This window comes from Ochotona curzoniae, unplaced genomic scaffold (assembly GCF_017591425.1).
Source record: "Ochotona curzoniae isolate NIBS_2020 unplaced genomic scaffold, NIBS_Ocur_1.0 contig_3190, whole genome shotgun sequence".
Classification (NCBI taxonomy): Eukaryota; Metazoa; Chordata; class Mammalia; order Lagomorpha; family Ochotonidae; genus Ochotona; species Ochotona curzoniae.
This window is the reverse complement of record NW_024465751.1, coordinates 6185845-6206082: the sequence shown is the minus strand read 5'-3', so window position 1 is coordinate 6206082 and position 20238 is coordinate 6185845.

The window sequence follows — 20238 nt, the reverse complement described above, 5'->3', positions numbered from 1 at the left end:
AAACTAGAGAAATAAGGATTCTCATCAGAATTTTCGCAGGATCTATGTAATAGACATGAAGGATAGGAAAGAGGGAGATGGACAGAGATCAGAGTACATTGTGGGGGGACAAGCCTTGTGGTGTAATAGATGAAGCTGCCATTTACAATGCCGGCATCCTATAATGGCACTTGTTTCTGTCCCAGCTGCTACACTTCCAATCCGATGCCGTGCTAATGGCCTGGGAAAGGAATAGAAGATGACACAGGTGTCTGAGTCTTCACCAATCATGTCGGCTCCTGGCTTCAATCAGGTTTTCCACTGGCCATTGCAGGTTTTTTGACGGACGGGTGTACCAGCAGATGGAAAATCTCTCTCTCCCTCCTTTCCTCCTTCCCTCCTTCAGTTCTGACTTTCAAATACATCAAATATGTTTTGTAGTCTTCTTGATTTAAACACACACAGAGAGAAAGCTTGGATATGAATTTTGTGATTATAGGAAATATTTTGCTTTAGTCAATTTGTAAGTTTATTATCATCTACTGTCAATGAAGTTCTTGCCATGACCATTACGTGTTGAATTCAAGTGCAGAGTCAGAAGTGACTCTCAGACAATAGGTTACTATCAATGAAATGCTGAAACTGTATGCTCTGAAAACAATTTGACATCTTTATATTTTTAAAATGCAAAAAATCTAATGCAATTTTTATAATTCAAGAAGGATTTCAATGAAGCAAGCTTGTAAAGCAGAAATGAATACCTTTCACTGAGTGGGACAGCCTCATCCTTCATCATAGTGCTAGTCTGAGACCAAGTTACAGCATATTTCAGATCAGCTTCCTAGCTTAAGCACGTGTGAGCAGTAGATGATGGCCCAAGCACTTGGACCCTGCCACTCATATGAAAAAGTTGAATAGAATCCTAAGATCTTGGTTGCATCTTAACCCAGTCCCAGCTGTTACAAATATTTAGGGAAAGACATAGCAAACTGAAGATTTTTGTATCACCATGTCTTTCAGATAAATAAATCTCTTAGAAATTACAGTATTGCATTTCAGAACTAGACTAAAAAAAGAAATGAAAATAGCAATAGAAATTTCCAAGCTTAGAACAATGAAAATAAGGGAAAATAAATACAGAAAAAAATCAAAAAGTTTTATTTCTAAATATTTTAGATTTGGTATGCACCATGAACATTCTGGGATTGCTCTTTCTCATTTACGGTGCCACTTTATGCTATTTCGTGCATCCCCTAAGCCCCATGGCATACTAAGTAGAACTGAAGCCTTATTCATTACACCACTGGATCATTCCTTTAATAGGGGGATATAATCTCATTACAAGCTCTAGCAGTCATCCAGATTACAATCTTAATTACCAGGATAGGTAAAAGTGTAATAATATATGTTTGTCTTTTTTTAATGACATAATTAAAGAAGAGCAAAGTGTTTTTCTGCAAGCAAGTCTACTTGGCCTCAGGCTATGCAGATTTCCTTTTTTAAATGTGGTATTTATGGGGAAGCTACACTATATTTTAAAGGCTCTCTTACATTTTAGGAAATACATGAAGCATTTCAGCCTTTCCCCTCCGAAAGCATCTCCTTCCCTACTTCTCTTCAGCCAAGTTTGTATGATGGGCTCTGCCAGTAGAGATCACTGGAATTAAGTGCTGGGGGTTCACCACATCCCACCACTACTGAGTTCACGATTCAGAGACTCCTTCTCATCTGTGACACGGGTCCGAAACTACTTACTGCACATGCACATGAGAACCAATTCCATTATTACGTAAGTTTTCTAAAACTAAGTCTGTTGGCTAATTTTCAAAAACAGACACTGAATGTTTACTAAGAATCATAATACACCAGGAATATGCCTGCTATCGCTCTTCATAATTCGGAATTGTAAACGACATTAAACACTCAAGTACCAGGCTCACCCCTTGGAGTTAAATAGCATCCTCTTCTAGTCTCCTCTTTACACCTGGAGCCAAGATGTCATGGGAGAACGAATTTTCACATGTAGCACAAAGTGTATAGCCAATAATGGAGTCGTTCTTTAAGAGTTTTAGACAGAAGGCATTGATGAAGAAAAGGGGGAGAAATGCACAATGATGGAAATTTGATCAGAATGGAGGAATTAATGCTCAACATAGGATGTGATGGTTTGAACCAGAAGCTCGAAATAACTTCATAACAGAGAATCAATGGACAGACAAAAACAGATGCCAAGTTTTAAAAAGGAAATTCAGTTTCGAGTTACGTGAAAGGATCTTCGGGATATAGAGGCAGTAAGTGCAGCTAGTCATGGCTCATCACAAGCATGATTCTGCCCCATACGGTGAGAAGGTGCAGTGATGACATCTACACTCTGCTGGGTCCATTTTCCTCACTACCTCACCTTGCTGGCTCTACCTCCAACAAGGAACATCTACTCACCTAGTCAGTCAGGTGTCTGTAGAACTCAACATCTTCCTGAAAGATTTGAAGATGTTAACAGGAAATACACAAAATAAGATGCTAAGTAAAAATTATGCAACCATGACTAGGCAAAATTACTATGGTAAGCAATTAGAGGAGGTAAAAGGAACTCATAGATTTGGAAGACAAATAATAAAGCCATCATGTCTGACTTATTTGCTGTAATTATGCTAAGACTTCTGACCTCCTGGGGGTAGAAATCCAGAGAATAACTGCTGTATCTATAATTTACACTCTCTTTTATTTGCAAGACAAAGAAAACTTTCCTTTAACATACATGACTGAAATTTTCTCTGAAAAAACTTGAAATAAAAGCTGTTGTGATGGATGGACAAGAACAGCAGCATCCGTAACTTGAGCAGAGGAAAGGTTGAGTTTGTGAATTATTTCCTTCAAGGAATCTCCAGTGGGAGTGTAAACGTCAATACAGAAGGGAAGTGCAAGACAATCACCGCCAGTTCCCACCGAGCCAAGAGGGAAAATCTGATTATCGTCTTTTTACTTTATCAGAATTTTTAATCTAACATGAACACATTTCATGTATTTCGTGTGTATACAGATTTAAGAACATAACGAATCTCTTCTGCCCAATTTATGCAGCCCTTTATTCCTTCCTAGGACTTTCTGTGGTCCTGACCTTGGTCTTTAATCATAACATTGTGATCCTCACTCAATTCACAAATGTATGTCTTCATATTGCTTGATATAACCCACATACAATAGATTTCATTTTTTCTATATTGGATATATGTGAAATTATTCACAGACTCACTTTCTTCTGGGCTTCAGGTAAAGAATTTGAGCATAACATGGATGCTCAGAAAGTGTCAGATCTAATCCTAACATATTCACTTAATGTTACGATTAAATTTGTTGGTTTGGCTCATGCATATGCTCTAAAAATATTTGATTCTTTATACTTACTGCCTAAGTGAAAATAACATGTCATTAGTATTAGTGATGCCTTGTCAGGATGTAGGAAGAAGAATAAAACCAATACTTATCACTGAATTATTATGTGTTAAGTTTTTCATTCATTCATTTGTTCAACCAATAATCTCTGAACACCTGTGACATGCTAAGCCTTGTGCTGAAGGCTGGGGAGTCTATAGGAATGATATATAGACAGGGTCTTCATCAAAGGATTCATTTATCCTTGTCAGCTCTCATTTTGTGAAGATGGTTCAGAAACTTTAAGAAGTGGGATCAAGTGGAAGATGCAGCATCACTGGTCGAGCTGCCCTCACAAGGGATGGGAGCAGTCCTTACAGAACACCTAAATTCACTCTCATAAGAGCAAATGACAGTCAAAGCCTGAGCCAAGGATGTGACTCACTCTCCAGGGTCCCTTGTTTTGATGTAATCTCCCCCTCCTGTAATTATTCCCACCATTGTGATGTCATCCACCAAGAGGGACTTCCCAGCACCCAACCAATAAGGCTGCTCAACTTTATAATTCCAGTTCCAAAATGATGAGCTAAATAAAAATCGTTTATTTATAAAGTTATTCAGAATCAGGCATTTCATCATGGCGACAAAGGTGAACCAAGTCCAGCAAGCATGCAAAGTGCAGATTTTGGCCTTTCCACCTTGCCCTTTGCATCAAAAGCCTGGGAGGCTTCAAAAAAATCCATTCTCAGTGGCTTCTCCACAGAAGAATTGGTTCTGAAGGAGTAATTTCTGTGTTTGTTCAGTTTCCCCATGAGATTGAGAATCACTGGTCTAGTTGGTAACAAATTACCTTCTCCTCTCTGTCACTGGCATAAGCCTCACTGGAAAAATTCCTTGGGCAGGAATGATCACAGTCACTGTGTCCATGTGATAGTCAAGGGGAACATGGTTTGACAGCTTCTCTGAAACAGGAATTGAAACTCTTACATAGGAAGATTGTATGTAAGGGTGAAGTCATCGGGTAGTGACCAAGTCAGGATGTCTCCATTTTATTCATAATTCCATGTCTAAGAAAAGAGTCAACACCAATGTACCTAATCACTGTGCATCCTCAAAAAACTTGATAAATGCCTGTTGAAGTGGACAATTTTTATTTCATTTATGCAGATCTCTTCTAAGAAGTCACCTGTGATAAACCACTTCTTTGTCTCCCCACATCCATGTGATCTGAGTGGAGTTTCTCCAAAGCACTTGTGTGCAAAGATGTAACAGCGTATGACAATTCAAGCTACTTCCCTGTGACCTATGCCACTTTAATCAAATTCTATCTCCAGTCTTCAGGTGGAAAAATCCAGCTTTGCTTCAGCCAGTGATTACTAACCAAGAAAATAGTAAAGTGGAGTTGGTTAAGTGGTTCATCTTAAATACCACCTGTGCTGAGAATAAAGACAACCCAGTCCCCTAGTTATTCAGTCTGAAAGCATGATTCCTCGTGTAACTGACGATCTACCCTTCAGCCTTTTTGCTATGTGAACTAATCATCTCCCATTTTTACTTAAGGCCACTTAAATTCAGGTTGACTTAACTTCTTAGAGTGAACCCCTGGAGAGTGTTCACTATTAAAATGAGTAAATGAACAAACCCTCAACTAGGCTCTCTTGAAGTGAGGAAACTTTGGGAAATATGCTTGCATTCTACTGTAGCATCCCCTTAAGTCAATGGGTTGGATAACAAAGGCTTGGCAACAACTGAAAGTACGGCTGTGTTTATCACATGAGACATTTCCCAAAACATACTCCATGGAATATTACATTTTTCCATGTTCAAGAAAAGGGCTCAATTGCTTAAAAATATCTTTTGTGCAAAATTTCTCAAGCCATTAGGTATCAGGGAGAATTGTAAATCTCTCATAAGAACCAAAGTATACTGCATTTCCCAACTTTTTTAGGCACCAGAATTATTTTGTCCTGCATCTCCTGGGACTAGAGCTTTGGAGGAAATGTCATTCTAGCTGTAACCTAAGGAATGTTCTTCCCTCTGCTTGGAATACTCTTCCCACACCCTCACCCAAACCCTCCCCAATTCCTATTCAATCGCCATGCCTTGGATTAAATATTGCTTTCTCCAAAAAGTCTTTTAAAATACTACTACTACCATCTTCCCCTAACTTCAGATAAAATCATTAATACCTATCACTGTCTGCCTTGAACCGTGTACTTATTTCATGGTCTATACTACCAAAACTATTATCTGTGCATTTCCCACAAAGAACGTGTCGGGTGCAGACTAGTACACAACATGGTCCCTAACCAGCTTCACCCGTTAGTATTCCGACTTTTTGTGGCCACTTCTTATACTAACACATTTTTGTTCCTCTGTGACCAACAAAATTGAGAAAAGTGAAGATACTTAATTATGAAGATTAAGTTATAAAAGGTGTTGTGGCTCTATCTTAGATTTGCTGATTTCTCACTCAGGGGAAAATAGCCGCCATACTATGAGAACACCCAGGCATCCCTATAAACAAGAGTTAAGGACCCTGGCATACAATCAGCATTAGATTAACTCCAGTGCAGTGATAGAGACAAGTTGGAAACAGCCTCATCTTTCAATTAAACCTTCAGAAGAATGCAATTCCAATCAGCATCTGACTAGAATCCAATGACAAACCACAATGAAATTCATCCAGCTGAGCTCTTTCTGAATTTCTGACCCATAGAAATCATGAAAGTAGCAGCTTCCACAGGACCAGAAAAATGAATTGTTTAATATCGGGCCATTGTTCCTCCTATGTAGAAATACATGTGTGCACACACATAACAAAGATCTGATTACAATATCTGAAGCATAATGGCACTCATTCCATAGGAAATAAATAAATAATCCATAATATGTAAAGTACGTTAAATACATACACACATATATACATGTGTACATCTATATACACACAAACACATTTACCTGTACATATATACATATTTGTGATTTATAAATGTGTATGGTCATAAAGAGCTGCATAGTAGTTTGAGATACGAAAGAAGAGTGAAAACATTCCTTATAAGACATTCAATACTTAACCTCTATATATGTATATATATTTGAATTATTTTATCTATAATATAAACATTGCAATTGTACATATCTGCTGGAAACAGCATTCTGTTTCAATATTTGTGTTCACGGTACAATGTTAATGTAGGATAATTCGCATGTGTACCACCTCGAAAGATTCACCATTTCTTTGTGGAAGCAATTTTCAAAGTCACTTTCCAGCTATTTCCTTAGACAAATAGAAAATATGCTATCGCTAACTAAAGTCAACCTTCTGGGCAATGGAAAACTAGAACTTGTTCCTACTAACCATAACTTCGTATCCTTTGACCAACTTCTAATTCTCCCTCCTCACCTACCCTTCCCAACCCTTACTAAACACTTTACTGGTTTCTACTTCTATACAATTTTTTGAATTCCACATTTGAATGAGATGATATAGTTATCTTCCTATGACACACAACCCCAGACATGTCCAGGAAATGTATGTGATTTAAGTCAAGCGATATTATCCCTAAGCCTCAACTTCCTTGACGAGAAAGCTCAGAAGTTTCAATCAGGGCCTGGCATGATAGAGTAGTGGCTAAAGTCCTCGCCTTGAATGCGTCAGGATCCCATATGGGAGTCAGTTCTAGTCCCAGTGGCCCTGCTTCCCATCCAGCTCCCTGCTTGTGGCCTGGGAAAGCAGTCGAGGACAGCCCAAAGCCTTGGGACCCTGCACCTGTGTGGGAGACCGGAGGAACTTCCTGGCTCTTGGCTTCAGAATTGGTTCAGCTTCAGTCATTGCAGTCGCTTGGGGAGTGAACCATCAGACAGAAGCTCTTATTCTCTGTCTCTCCTCCTCTCTGTATATCTGCCTTTCCAATAAAAATAAATGAATCCTTTTTAAAAAAAAAAAGTTTCAATCGGGCATATCAGAGGCTTCTCTGGCTCTGACGAGGTTGGCAAAAGACTTGTACCAACTCATTAATGTGGAATGAAAACCAACTTGGGTAACACGTGGTCCTGCTGAGGCAGAGCCAAGGAAAAGAAATCAAGTCACCTGATGAAGTCCTATCTGCTCCTCCCATTGTTTCTAGCTTTGGATTGGGCAGAACTTTGTCTTCAAGAAGTGGTGAAAGCTCCATCAGGATGGTTTTGAAGGTAGAGATCTTTGGTTGTGGAGGTAGTGCTGATGCTGTCATTCACAGACAGGTTGGTCCTCAAAGAACAGCTCCTAGCAATGGCAGGCACAGGCAACTCTTAACAGATAGAGCAGCTGCTTTCTAAGAACACAGTGTAGCTTTTAGGCAGTCTGCCTAGAAATTCTTTCCCACTGAATTCCTGGAAGAGGCTGCTTGATTTTCTCCACACCCTAGGTTATGGAAGAGCAAGTCAGAAAGCCAAGAACAATCACACACTGCACCTAAGGAGACTGGATCTATGCGATCCAGGCCTACGTACTGGTAGAAAGGCCTGTTCTACAAGCACTTCAGTACGGGAAAGAGACACTAGTTCTGACTTAAGGTTGCACTGGGACTCAGCGTGGATATTTACATTGGGAATACAGCATCCACTGAGTCAGCATATTGTATTTCATCTTTCATTCTTATAAGAGTTCTGGAAGGTGTATGAATTTCCTGATTCATAGAGCTCTAGGTATCGTGTTCAGGTCTAGTCAGTCCAAGACATCCACAACTGCGAGGCTGCCTTGTTATCAATGCATCTGCATGTGCACCCAGCACAGAGAAAGATCTAGAAAAATAAATACGTAACTGGAAAGCCATGGCCCAAGAGCCAAGTCAGGCCAGATATGTTATTTTGTAAATAAAGTGTTACTGGCATACTGCCATGGTCATTCATTTGTACACTGTGACCACTTTCATACTATGTTCCTGAATTGAGTGGTGAGACAGAAATGACGTGTTCCATAATCTTAAAATATTTACCATCTTACCCTCTAAAGAAAAGATCCGCCAATGCTGCTCTTAATGAATGTGTAAATAGAAGCCATGCATTGTAGCTGCAGACCTTAAAAGATGCTAATTCTTTGGTCATACTTAATACTGAAAGGAATTTAAAAATTTATCAAACAATATACATATAATTAAATATCTATTTTACAAGACAAATTGAAAACATGTTGTTCATAAATTCTGAAAGTCTCTAAATAAAGCTAAAGCCACCCATAGAATGAAAGCAGATCTTATGAGTCAAGAGAGCTAAGAAAGTTTACTGTGTGAGGGGCTAATGCCAAACCATCCTCGGAGGCAATCGGCGGCATTTCAGTTGAAAGGAACTGTCTCTTACTCCATTCTGAGGGGACAGTCGCTAGGGAGATGACAATGCTGATGACACTGAGCAGCTGGTAGTCGTTTCTCCTTCCACCATCAGTCCCTCACCTGCACCACCAGAGAACGAAGGCTCTCAGCACTCTTGAAATCAGAGCACGAGAGACAGAAATATTTCCAGAGGAATCAAGCTATCTCTGTAATGCAGCAGACACAGAAGCTCCGAGCACGTAAAAGGACATGCCCAAAAGCACATTGTGGTTATAAGACTGAAATTAACACCCAAGTCTCCAAAACCGAGCCAGAGCTTGCCTTCATGTTAATCTGAGCGACGATGTTAAAAGGTAAACAAGAAACTTCCTGTCCCTGGCGCCCAGATTCATGCCACAAAAGGATAACATTATTGTGGACCATTGTTTCTCAAACCTCAGCCATTTTTGGAACACCTTTATGATTTTGATCTGTGTACTGTGATCACTTCTATCCTAAATTAATTTGCTATGCAAAGAAACTATTGCATTCAAGTAAATAAAAGAGAAAATGCAATGCAAATACGGCCATGTTACTAAAATCCACCTTGATAATGCTGCCCAACAAAGCGCTTTCCTTGGGCCTTGTTTTCCCTCCCTTTATAAACACCGGAGCCAAAGTTGGAAAGGTCTGAAAGGGCAATGCCAAACTGAGACGCTCTCCAGAAGAATGGAAAAAGAACTGCAAAGAGCATAGCCTTCTCACAATCTCATTATAATCTCTCCAGACATTTAGAAACGCAGAGAGCACAGGAAGAGTCTGCTGTCAGGAGAATTACAAAGTCAGCCCAAGAGGTAGGGGAGGGGTGGGAGATAAGAAAACTGCCTCCTTAAAATGGGCTCACTTCCTCCAATCTCCATGTTAGGGCAAATTCTATGGAAGCCTATGGAACTGTATCTTGAGAATTCTGTGATTTGAAACTCATTATATATAGTTTTCCAGTCTGCTTTTTGTCTATTACAAATAGACAGAACTGATGTGAGCTACCATACAGAATTGAAAACAGGCATCCAAGAAAGTGCACAGCATATGACTGGCATTCAGTGAAGTCAGGTTCCTCCCTTCTTCCCTGTCTTAGTCCATTTTCTATCATCATGTGAATGAAATACCTGAGACCAAGAAATTTAGTAAGGAAAGAGGCTTATTTAGATGATACTTCAGGAAGCATGGTGTTGTGTCTGGCAGGAGTTCTCGTGGCTGTACCACATCGTGACACAAAGAGACATCACAGAAGCAGGAGCCTGAGCCTGGGGAGTGGCCGGGTCCGGTCTTGCGTAACAAGCCCCTGGAGACAAATAACCAGGATTCTGAGGAAGCTACACAAAGTAAAGCCCTGCTGAAGACAGCAGCCAGTGACCCAATCAACGTGCACTGCCCCTTCTCCAAGACTCCACTAGCTCTGGACATCAGCACACTGAGGACATGGAGGGTATCCTTTAGACCGTTCCAAATCACAGCACGCCTCTTACCTTCCCAACCAGAACTGAATCCTCTCCCTGACCTTCCACAACCCTGCCTTCCCTTAGCTGTTCTGAAACTCTCAACAAATGAGTTTTATTCTAGATGGGAAAATGGTTTACTTTTTTTTCTAAGCAAGGACAATCAGAGGTCGTCTCCTTTCTATAAATTCCACAAAATGCCCCACCCGTGGGATTGTATTTTGTGGTTAAGTTTTGGGTGTCTCCACATGATTTGACAACCACAGGATGAATAACCCTCACTCTGTTCAGTTTTGCTCTAGTGATAAAGCGCATGCCAAGCCCTTCTAACTCAAGGGCAGGAGGCTCCTGTTTAGATAGAGCAATGAATGTGGACTGACCCCACGCATCAAGCAACACAGCGCCGTGTACAGGAGTCTACATGTGCAGACCTGTGTCCGAGCTGCCACTTCCTGGCTATGAAATTCTCAGTGAGCTCTTTAACCTCTTTGTCTCTAAAACTCAGTTTCCTCACCTTTAAAATTTTGGACTAAAGTGGTGCCTACGTTGTTGAAGATGAGTCTTAATTAAATTAATGTCCATAAGGTGCTCAGAACATAGCCTGACACACAGTGGCTTCTTTGTAAATATTGAATACAATTATTTCTTAACTCCAGATACAGAATTATTTTTAAGCTTTATAAATATATTTATTTGAAATTGTCAACCTGTCTACATAAATTCAACTTCTGAGATTTTGTTGTTGTTGTTTTACTCTCTGCTGCTCTCCTTTTCATTAGTTTTAATCCCTTAATATTCACTTATTAATCAGATAATCCAGAACCACAAATAACCTGCTAGAACACCTTGAAATCCTACCCATACCAAGATGAATGATTACCTGACCCATTACAAATTCTCACTCATTCCAGCAATGCACAGTTACAAACTAGTAACCAAGGCTAAATCAGCAACGTTCAAGCAACAGAAAAGATAATCACTGAATTAAAGAAATGGTAAGGGGACCGGCGTGGTAGCCTAATGGCTAATATCCACACCTTGCATGTGCCAAGATCCCATATGGCTACCGGTTCTAATTCTGGCTGCCTTGTGTCCCATCAACTCAATGCTTGTGGCCTGGGAAAGCACTCAAAGATGGCCCAAAGCGTTGGGATCCTGCATCCGCATGAGAGACCTGGAAAAGGCTCTGGGCTGCTGGCTTCAGATTGGCATAGCTCCAGCCATTACAGCTATTTGGGGAGTGAATCAATAGACAGAAGCTCCTCCTCTCTGTCTCTCCTCCTCTCTGTATATCTAACTTCCCAATAAAAATTTAAAAATAAATCTTTATCAATTAAAAAAAAAGAAATGGTAAGTAAAGTAGATAGAGTAAGATAGTCTTTGCAATGGTGTGAAAATCAGCCTCAAATCCATGCAATAAAGATTGAATACCATAGTGTCAGAAGACAGATCTTAGGCAAAAATATGAGTAATGTTTAGATGCATAAAAGGGCTAAACTCTCCCTTCCCTTGAAGAAGTCATTATCTGCATTTGCACTACCTAACATGAGAGCCACACTTCATGTGTGGTCGCTGAGAGCTTGAAACGTGATCAGGAAAAACTAATATTTCCTGTGATGACAAAATACACACTATATTTTATAGACTTGGTGTGATGTCACACTGATAATCTTTACCTTAATTGCCAATTGCATGACTCCAATGTATCATTAAAAGTAATTTCATCATTATTAGTTGCTTCTTCTTAGAAGGCTACCCATACTTTTGAAATCACATATGTTAATCTACCATGTTCTATTTTGCAAAGCAGACAGGGAATCATAGGCTGGACACATCCAACTATGGCAAGTGTTGACTAAACCTGAGTGTCAGTCATAAACACAGCAATCACTAATGTGTATAATTCACATCGGTTCAACACAGCCATGTGCTAGCAAGTGTCTAAAGAACCCTCACTTACTGTTTCACTTGCATCAGTCTAGATCAAAGGGTAACTCCCCAGGTACAAGGACAACTACTTTTCCCATTTTATACACTCCTATCACCTCCAAGAAGTTGCTGCAGCTCTGGGCGCACAAGAAAGATTGTAGAACAAACAAATCCCAAAGGTGTTTGTCTGGACCCCATATTATACAGATCATTTTCCACATGGACAAGGGTCCAAATTCATGAAATGTTTATCTCTGTGTGGAAAGAATAGAAGCAGAACAACTACCAATGCAGCAAGTATTGACTGCTTATTCTACACCAGGCTCTCGGCCTAAGTATTTATGAGTAACATCTGATATAAGCCATAGCAATCCTGAAAGTTATTCTTATCCCATTTTACAGATAGTTAGACTAAGATCCAGGAGAACTTCCATAACATCCCCTGAGTTGGCGCAGTAAAAGGGCAATGTTGAGCAGAGAGGTCAGGTTCATGCCATGTCAAAGTTCAGAGACACCAGTTCTGTTCCATCTTTGCCAAAGAATGTCAGCTTCTGTTCGGAGCAAAAATAGTAAATTTTGTGTACTCTGTATGGACATTCAGCGAGAAAGGTTGTGCAAGGACTTTTATACTTTCTGTGGAAGGAAACTGCAGGGGCCTGTGGTTAACATGATTTCTCTTCCTTCTGCCTCCAACTTTCCAAGAGTAACCCTCTTTCGAAACTCCAAACTGTGCCTTATCCTGCAGGTTCATGCTGTTTAGACTCCCCGACCTAAAACCTATGAATTGGAAGCTAGCCAGTGGAGGAAGAAGGAGGGAAGGAATATTTTCGCAATTGCTACAAAAACTTTCCAAGAGCTATTCCTGGAGTTGAGAGTGTTGACACCAGGCTGTCAAAGACAGGACAGCGCAGGGCTCTAATTTGGAAACATTTTAAACTGTGCTTGACAACATATTCTAGATGGGGAAAAAACAGTAACGGGCTCAGATTGGGTGGCTAGTTATAGCTGGCTTATGGTTGGCCTTGCTAGTACAATAACCCCAGTTAACAACTGATGTGGGATGGTGATTAGAGGGGTTCAAATCCAAGCTTTGTCATTTACTAACTACATGATTTCAGAAATATGAGGCTCCCTGTATCTCAGTTTTCTCATCTATAAAAAGAAGCACAATAATATTCCTGGTCTCATAGTGTTCTTATGAGGTTTAATTCAAGTGAATAACATGCTTTCAAAATGTGCTAGCTGTCATTTTTCATGGCCTATTCCCACACTTTTGCCTGTTCCATATCTTGAGCAAAAGTAGGATAAAATAAGAATAAATGCTAGTCTTTGAAGGATTCTTTCTTGCCTCTGGGGCATGGTAATCATGCGATTAGGTTTTGGTATTAACACATACATAAAATTCACATATATTCATGAGGTACCATGTCATTTTGATGCAGGTATATTTTCTGTAATGTCTAATCAGGGTTAATAGATTTATCTCCTCAAAAGTTTAACACTTCTTTAGAGGGGAAAATTCCAAATCTTATCTTCCAGTTGTTTTCTTTTTTAGAGTAGAGAAATGCGTAGTATATTAACACTATTAATATTCACTATACTGTGCAATAGAACCCCAGAACTTCTTAGTCCTAGCATACTATAATTTAGTATACATTAGCCAGCCTTTTCCAGTTCCTCCCTCCAGTACTCCCTGCCCAGCCTCTGGGAACCACCACTATGTTTTTAGCTTCTATGAAATCACTTTTGTCTTGGGCTCCACATACAAGCAATATGATGCCATATTTTCCTCCCTATGTCTGTCCTATTTCATTTAACATAAGAATTATCAATTCCATTCATGTTGAGAATGAAAATACTTCAATCTTTCTGTGATTGAGTGGCATTCCATTGTGTATCTATACTGGCTTTCGCTTATCCATTCATCTGTGAATCATCACTTCTTTCCATCTCCTGGCTGTTACAACTAGTGCTGCAGTATATGTCAGTATATGTGGGTGACCGTTTTCCGTCCTACTTCCCATGCTTTGAAGTAATGTACTGGTGAGTCTATATTAAGTAATCATATAAAAGATTTAATGTCTTGCATTTTAGAGATGAAAGTAATTGTCTCATGGAGTTTCTAGAACAATTAAAACTGCCAAGATGTCTTGAGTTGATTGAATGCACCTCTAGAAACTATAATTGCATAAATTGTACAAAATATTCAGTTGGTCTTTAAGACTTCTGAAGCCTATCAAACCCATAACAGATAGATCAGACTGAAATAGAATGGGAGAAGCACCATATCCTGAGCTATTTCTTTTTCCCCGATTTGCCAGAAAGAACATAGATGAAAAGCATAGAGTAATTGGAAAACTGGGCATCATGTTTCAGACTGATGGTGTTTGGTCCCAAGGTGCATCTTTTAAACATGCAATACCATCATTGAACAAGATATTCTCTTCAGAAACAATTTTATATCTCACTTGGTTTTTTGTGCCAGGAGGAAATATAGACAGAGACAGGAACACACACAAAAAAAAAAATCAGCCTCGTGACAGTCATCAAATATCCTCCTTCCTCGTGAAGATATTTGTGTGAAGAGTGTTCAGTGACCAAATAGGAATTTCTTCAGTGAGGTACCGCCAACCATAACCATAACAGTCTGACCATGAACTGTCTAGCCTTGCCAGTTTTCAGATGGAGTTCAAAGCACTCTCGAAGGTGTTTATGGATTAACATCTGCACTCCCTACTAGTGCTCATCCTCTCAGTCTCCGAGATCTGTGAGTGAACAGAACAAGCAGTTGTGCTTGAGGGCACAGACTTCGGAGCCAAGCTTTGAGGTAAGACATGAGTGCTGACATCTCAGAACTCCACGACCCTGCAGAAGTCACCTCTCTGAGCCTCGGTTCCCTCATCTGTATTGCAGTACTTAGGGTAGTGTCCAATCCATCAGGCTGTTGTGAGGACTGAAGACGTTGACATTTGTTAAGTGATGGACATGACAAGAGGCAGATTCATAGATTCTCATCTTTACCTAATGAATAAATATCTGGAAATGCCCATGTACCATTGTAGATATCACTAGAGAAGAGAAGCTCCTCAGGCATTTTATCTTGGGTCCAGGAAAGAGGGCCCAAGAGGAAATAGAAGCTCATAGCATAAATGGACAAGTCACGGGGCTACATGTTTAAAACAAAAGAAAACCAGTATCCTAGAGCCTTTTTCGGGATGCATCCCAACCAAGGGAAAAGCCTCTTTATGGGTGGGAAAAAGAATAGAAAGACATCTCACTTCCTTGTATTTCTAATTCTGGCTTCTTCTGGCCTCGCCTTCCTGAGAAGTCTGGTGTAAAGCTAGGGAGGTCATTTTTTTTTTTTATCTAACTTTGGATATACTAGGTATAAGGTGGTTCACACAATCAGAAGTATATAAATAGATTGGCAAGTTGACATCTAAAACCCATTTAAAAATCTCAGTCCTGACAATGACCCCTCCTGCTCTGGGTCCACACAGATGAGGCAGAGTAGGAGCCTGATTTTGAAGTTGTTCATCATTTACATAGACTGTGATCACATAGGCAGTGATTTAGGTTGTGTCTTTGAAGGGGGAACTACGTCTTATGCATCTTCAATCAGAGATACCAAAAGGCCTGGCACACACTAGGTATTTATTCAATATTAGTGAATGAATTCAAGAATGATGATCTAGGTATTCTTTGGGTTAAACTAGTTGGCAAGAAGTTTAAAATGTGATTGCCCTCATTTTAGCAAGTATAGGCAGTCATTAAATATTTTTAAATGAATGAGAATTCTTTCCAGAATCCAACAAATCTTATCAGTTCATCTAGTCCTCATTCCATGTCATCACCATCTGCCATCTTGAAAATGGTATTACCCTCAAACTGAAGGCTGATTCCAGCTTTACCCCTCTATTGTCTATTCTAGGCATACTAGCCAGAAAAAAGAAAAGCTGTGGGAAAATGGGGCATATCAAGTGTGAACCTGTATTTATATCTGGTCATTCACTGACTCATCAGAGTTGAGAAGTGGTCTAATCCCTTTGCCTCCTTCCCATATTGACATACATCATTCCCTCCATTCTCATAGCATTAGCCAGCCTCCTGTTATCCTGTGGGCCTGCCAGCTTGACTACCTCATTCTTTTAATTTATGAGTCCCTGTGGCTTGAAGACTCTTCTTCACCTCCTTCAGTCTTTGCCCAAATGTCATCTTCCCAGTGAGACATTTCTCTGCATGCTCTATTTGAAATTGTTAATTCCCTTTCCCTGCTTTATTTTTTAAATACAGTCTACTTAATGCCATCTACTACACTATCTGTCTCATTCATTTGTCTTGTATATTGCCTGTCTCTTTTCCACCAATACATGTAAGTTCCCCATGGGCAGTATTTTTATTGGTTTGCTTACTCTAAATTTCCACTACCTAGACTAGTGTCTGACATGGAGTAAGTCCTCCATAAATAGCTATCAATTGAAATCATAGCATACATTTTCTAAGTCAGCACTGAATACCTGTCATATGACCCAGAAATTCAGCTTATACGTGAATTCTGAAAGCTATTTTTGCAAAAAAGTGTGCATTAAATTCACAGATACATTTTCCATGAAGTCATAAAGTAGAAATAATTTAAATGCTTGTCAACTGATGAGTAAACACAATGCAGTGCACCTATTCAGTGGAATGTTAGCCTTTCACAAAATGAATGAAGAAACTGATGGATAATGCAACATGAGTGAAGCATGAAACAAGCTAATCACAAGGGACCATGTGCTGTGTTGTACAACTTGTATAAACTTCCTAGAGCAGCACATTCAAAAAGGAAGAAGCTAAATGATCATTGATCAAGTACCTGATGGAGTTTGGGATGGACATGACTGCTAAATGATAAGGCATTTCCTTTTAGAATGATGACAGTGTTCCGGAATTAGCCAGTGGTGTTGGTTGCACAAACTCTAGAATATGCTGAAACTCATACACTGAATTGCATACCAAAAACAGATTATTCTGTGGTATGGTAATTATACCAATTTTTAAGGGTAAATTGTGAAGGAAAAAAGGCAAAATTTACTCATGTAATCCCAAAGTTTGAGTCTCAACTCCAGAAGCCTCTCAACCAGTTAGAGAGGAAATCAGGGCTTGTGCTATTCAGTACAAGACTTATTGCCTCAGTCTCCATTTTGTCTCAAGCCCCAGTGAGTGAAAAAAAAAAAGCATAAAATTGTGCTTTTAAGGAACATTCAGTCCACTTGGAGGACAGACAGATATGAACACTAATAAATGTAATTGAAAGCACAGACTAAATGCCAGAAGAGAGACAGAAACCAAGATAGCAGCAGCAAACAGAGAAAGCAGTATTGTTTATGAAGGGAGGTTTCCTGGCACAAGACTGAAAGGAAAGCAGAAATTTTGTGATAATGAGAAAAGAAAGGCGATTTTAGGCAGATAGCAGCATGAGATACTCAAAAGAGCAACAAAGGGTGAGGAGACAACACCTGTGAGAGCTCCACCCCTGCTCACATCCTGTCCGGTAGGCAATGGGCATGAGTGTGGAGCTCAGACAACTGCATATGTCTTCTGGCAGCAGTCAGAAAAGACAGTCCTACACAGCAAAAGTTTGTGGCATGAACATAGAAGACCACTTCATGGGCTGGGGTTCAGCTATGGCCGTGGAGGTGGGGAGCAGAGAATAAATCTCTGAGACATGAATAGGATCCAGTTGGTGACCAACTGGACATGAGCAGAGAAGTCAGTGGTGCTGCCGTGTCCTTCACCCTTGCAGACAAGAGGTTTTCACTGGTGCACTGCTTCCCAGAGGGAGGTTGGGATGTGTGATCAGATCTCATGGAAAAATATGGGACATCTGAAGTAACGGAGCTTTGTGGTGTTGAGGAAGTATTCAGAGGGAATTGTGCCACAGACAATTGGACAAGAATGGAGAATGAGTAAAATGAGTTTTACTGATGAAGAATAAATATTTCAGCCTCCAAAACAATAAGCCAAATAAATCTCATTTCTCTATAAAGTTAACCTGCTGCCTGGTTTTGTTGTAGAAATGAAGGTAGAGCTGGCATTGAGATGTATGTATTAGGTTAAGCTTCCATCTGTGGCACCAGGATCCCATACAGACACCAGTTCAAGTCCCAGCTGGTCGACATCCAGTCCAGTTCCAGGTTTATGACCTGGGAAAGCAATGAAAGATGGCTCAAATCCTTGAGCCCCTGCAACTCCATGGGAGACCCAGGAGAACCTCCTGGATTAGCTTCGGACCAGCTCAGCTGCAGCCATTGCAGCAATCTGGGGAGTGAACCAGCAGGTAGATGATCGATCTCTCTCTTCCTCTCCCGGCACTCTATAATTCCACCCTTTTAACAAAAAGTTAAAAATAAATGTTAAAAAGAAGAAAAAACAAAAGTGACTACTGTACTTCATCTTACTAATAACCCATTGAGACAGAAAAATACAGCATTATACACATGCCTTTGCATCTCATGTCCTAACACTTCCTCCATCTTATTTTTCACAGATTTATTTATTTTTATGGGGAAGGCAGATTTACTGAGAGAAGGAGAGAGAGAGAGAGATCCTGTATTCACTGGTTCACTCCCCAAATTGCTGCAATGGCTAGAGCTCCCCAACTGCTGGAGCTGAGGTGATCTGCAGCAGGAGCCAGGAGCTCCTTCCGGGTCTCCCACGTGGATATAGGGTCCCAAGGCCTTGGGCCATCCTCTGCTGCTTTTCCAGGTCACAGGCAGAGTTGAATAGGAAGCAGGGCAGCCAGGATTAGAACTGGTGCCCATATGGGATCCTGGAGCATACCAAGTGAGGATTTAAGCACTTAGCTATCACACTGGGCCCCTGCTCGCCATCTTATCTTCTCCCCACTAATATTTTCATTCCACCTCAGCTTTCTCTTACTCTGCCCTCCTCCTCTCTGCCATCTTTTCCTTTGTCCTCTTGACCTGGGTAAAGAATCCTAGATGTATTTATGTTAAGTAAACTAATCAGTGATGCTGAGAATTGAGAGCTACCTATAGAAACAGGCGGTGTCTTTCATGGAGTCATCTATGTTAAATGATGGTGACTTGGGCACCTAGTTTCTGAGATGCTGTTCTGGGTGCTGAAGACAGAGGTGACGGAAACAGAAACCAGGTCTTCAGGGAGCTGAAGTTCTAAAGAGAGAACATGGGGAGATTTGAGCAGAAAAGGGGAAAAAAAATAAAGAGAGGTAAAACCCAATTTCCACTGGAAAGCAGGGAGATAGAAGGGCAGTTTGAGGAGAGAAATGAGTTGAATGGGGCGCAGCTGATGTGTCAGTCATGAGAAACAAAACAAGTGTGTGTCAACAGGCAATTGGACTCACAAAAATAAGGAGACAAGGTAGGTTTGGGGTAAGTTTTCTATTTTTTATCACTGTCCCTCTAACTCCACTGTTCCTTAAGGTTTGGATGAAGCCTCAGACAATTTACAGTTTTTCCAGTTACTTCTTGGTAATAGAATCTCCAGTCACTTTTGGCAACCGAAAGAAGTGCAACCACTCTCTCTCTTCATTTATTATTTTGTCTAGATTCAGACAATGACTCAGTTCTGGGCTTCGCTCAAAGTTGAAAATTTTTCATCTGTCCTAGACTCCAGGGAAACTGAAAATCCCAAGCTTGGGAGACAGTGCAGATTTTTGCTGTGTCCTTTCTGCTAAACCTCCCCCTCAGAGCCAGCCAGGCCTGGCTCTTAAATATTCCATGGTTAGGTTCATGGGAAAATGAATTACAAGAAAAAAACTTAGGGCTATTAAACCAGTACAGTTTCCACACAGCATCGGTGCTCCCTACACAGAGAGGTAATAAAGACTGATTCCTGCTTCCAAACATTACTGTATTAATTTCTCAGGGGACATTCGCTTCTCTTGGGCCTTCGTGCAGGCAGTAGTGTTTCATGGCCTCTTTCTTATTGCAGACCAATTTCTGTACTAGGAAGACCACATGAGCTTGCATTTGTTTGTGCTGATAAGAAAGGCTCCAACATCCTTATCATCACCATTTATGGAGGGCAGAGCTTTCTTTCTGTGATGGATCCTCAGTGAGGAAGCCCATACTGTCCATTTAGATTTTTCAGATGAAACTACAAAATAGTCCATTACAATTCCGAAATCCCAGGGGAACCATACG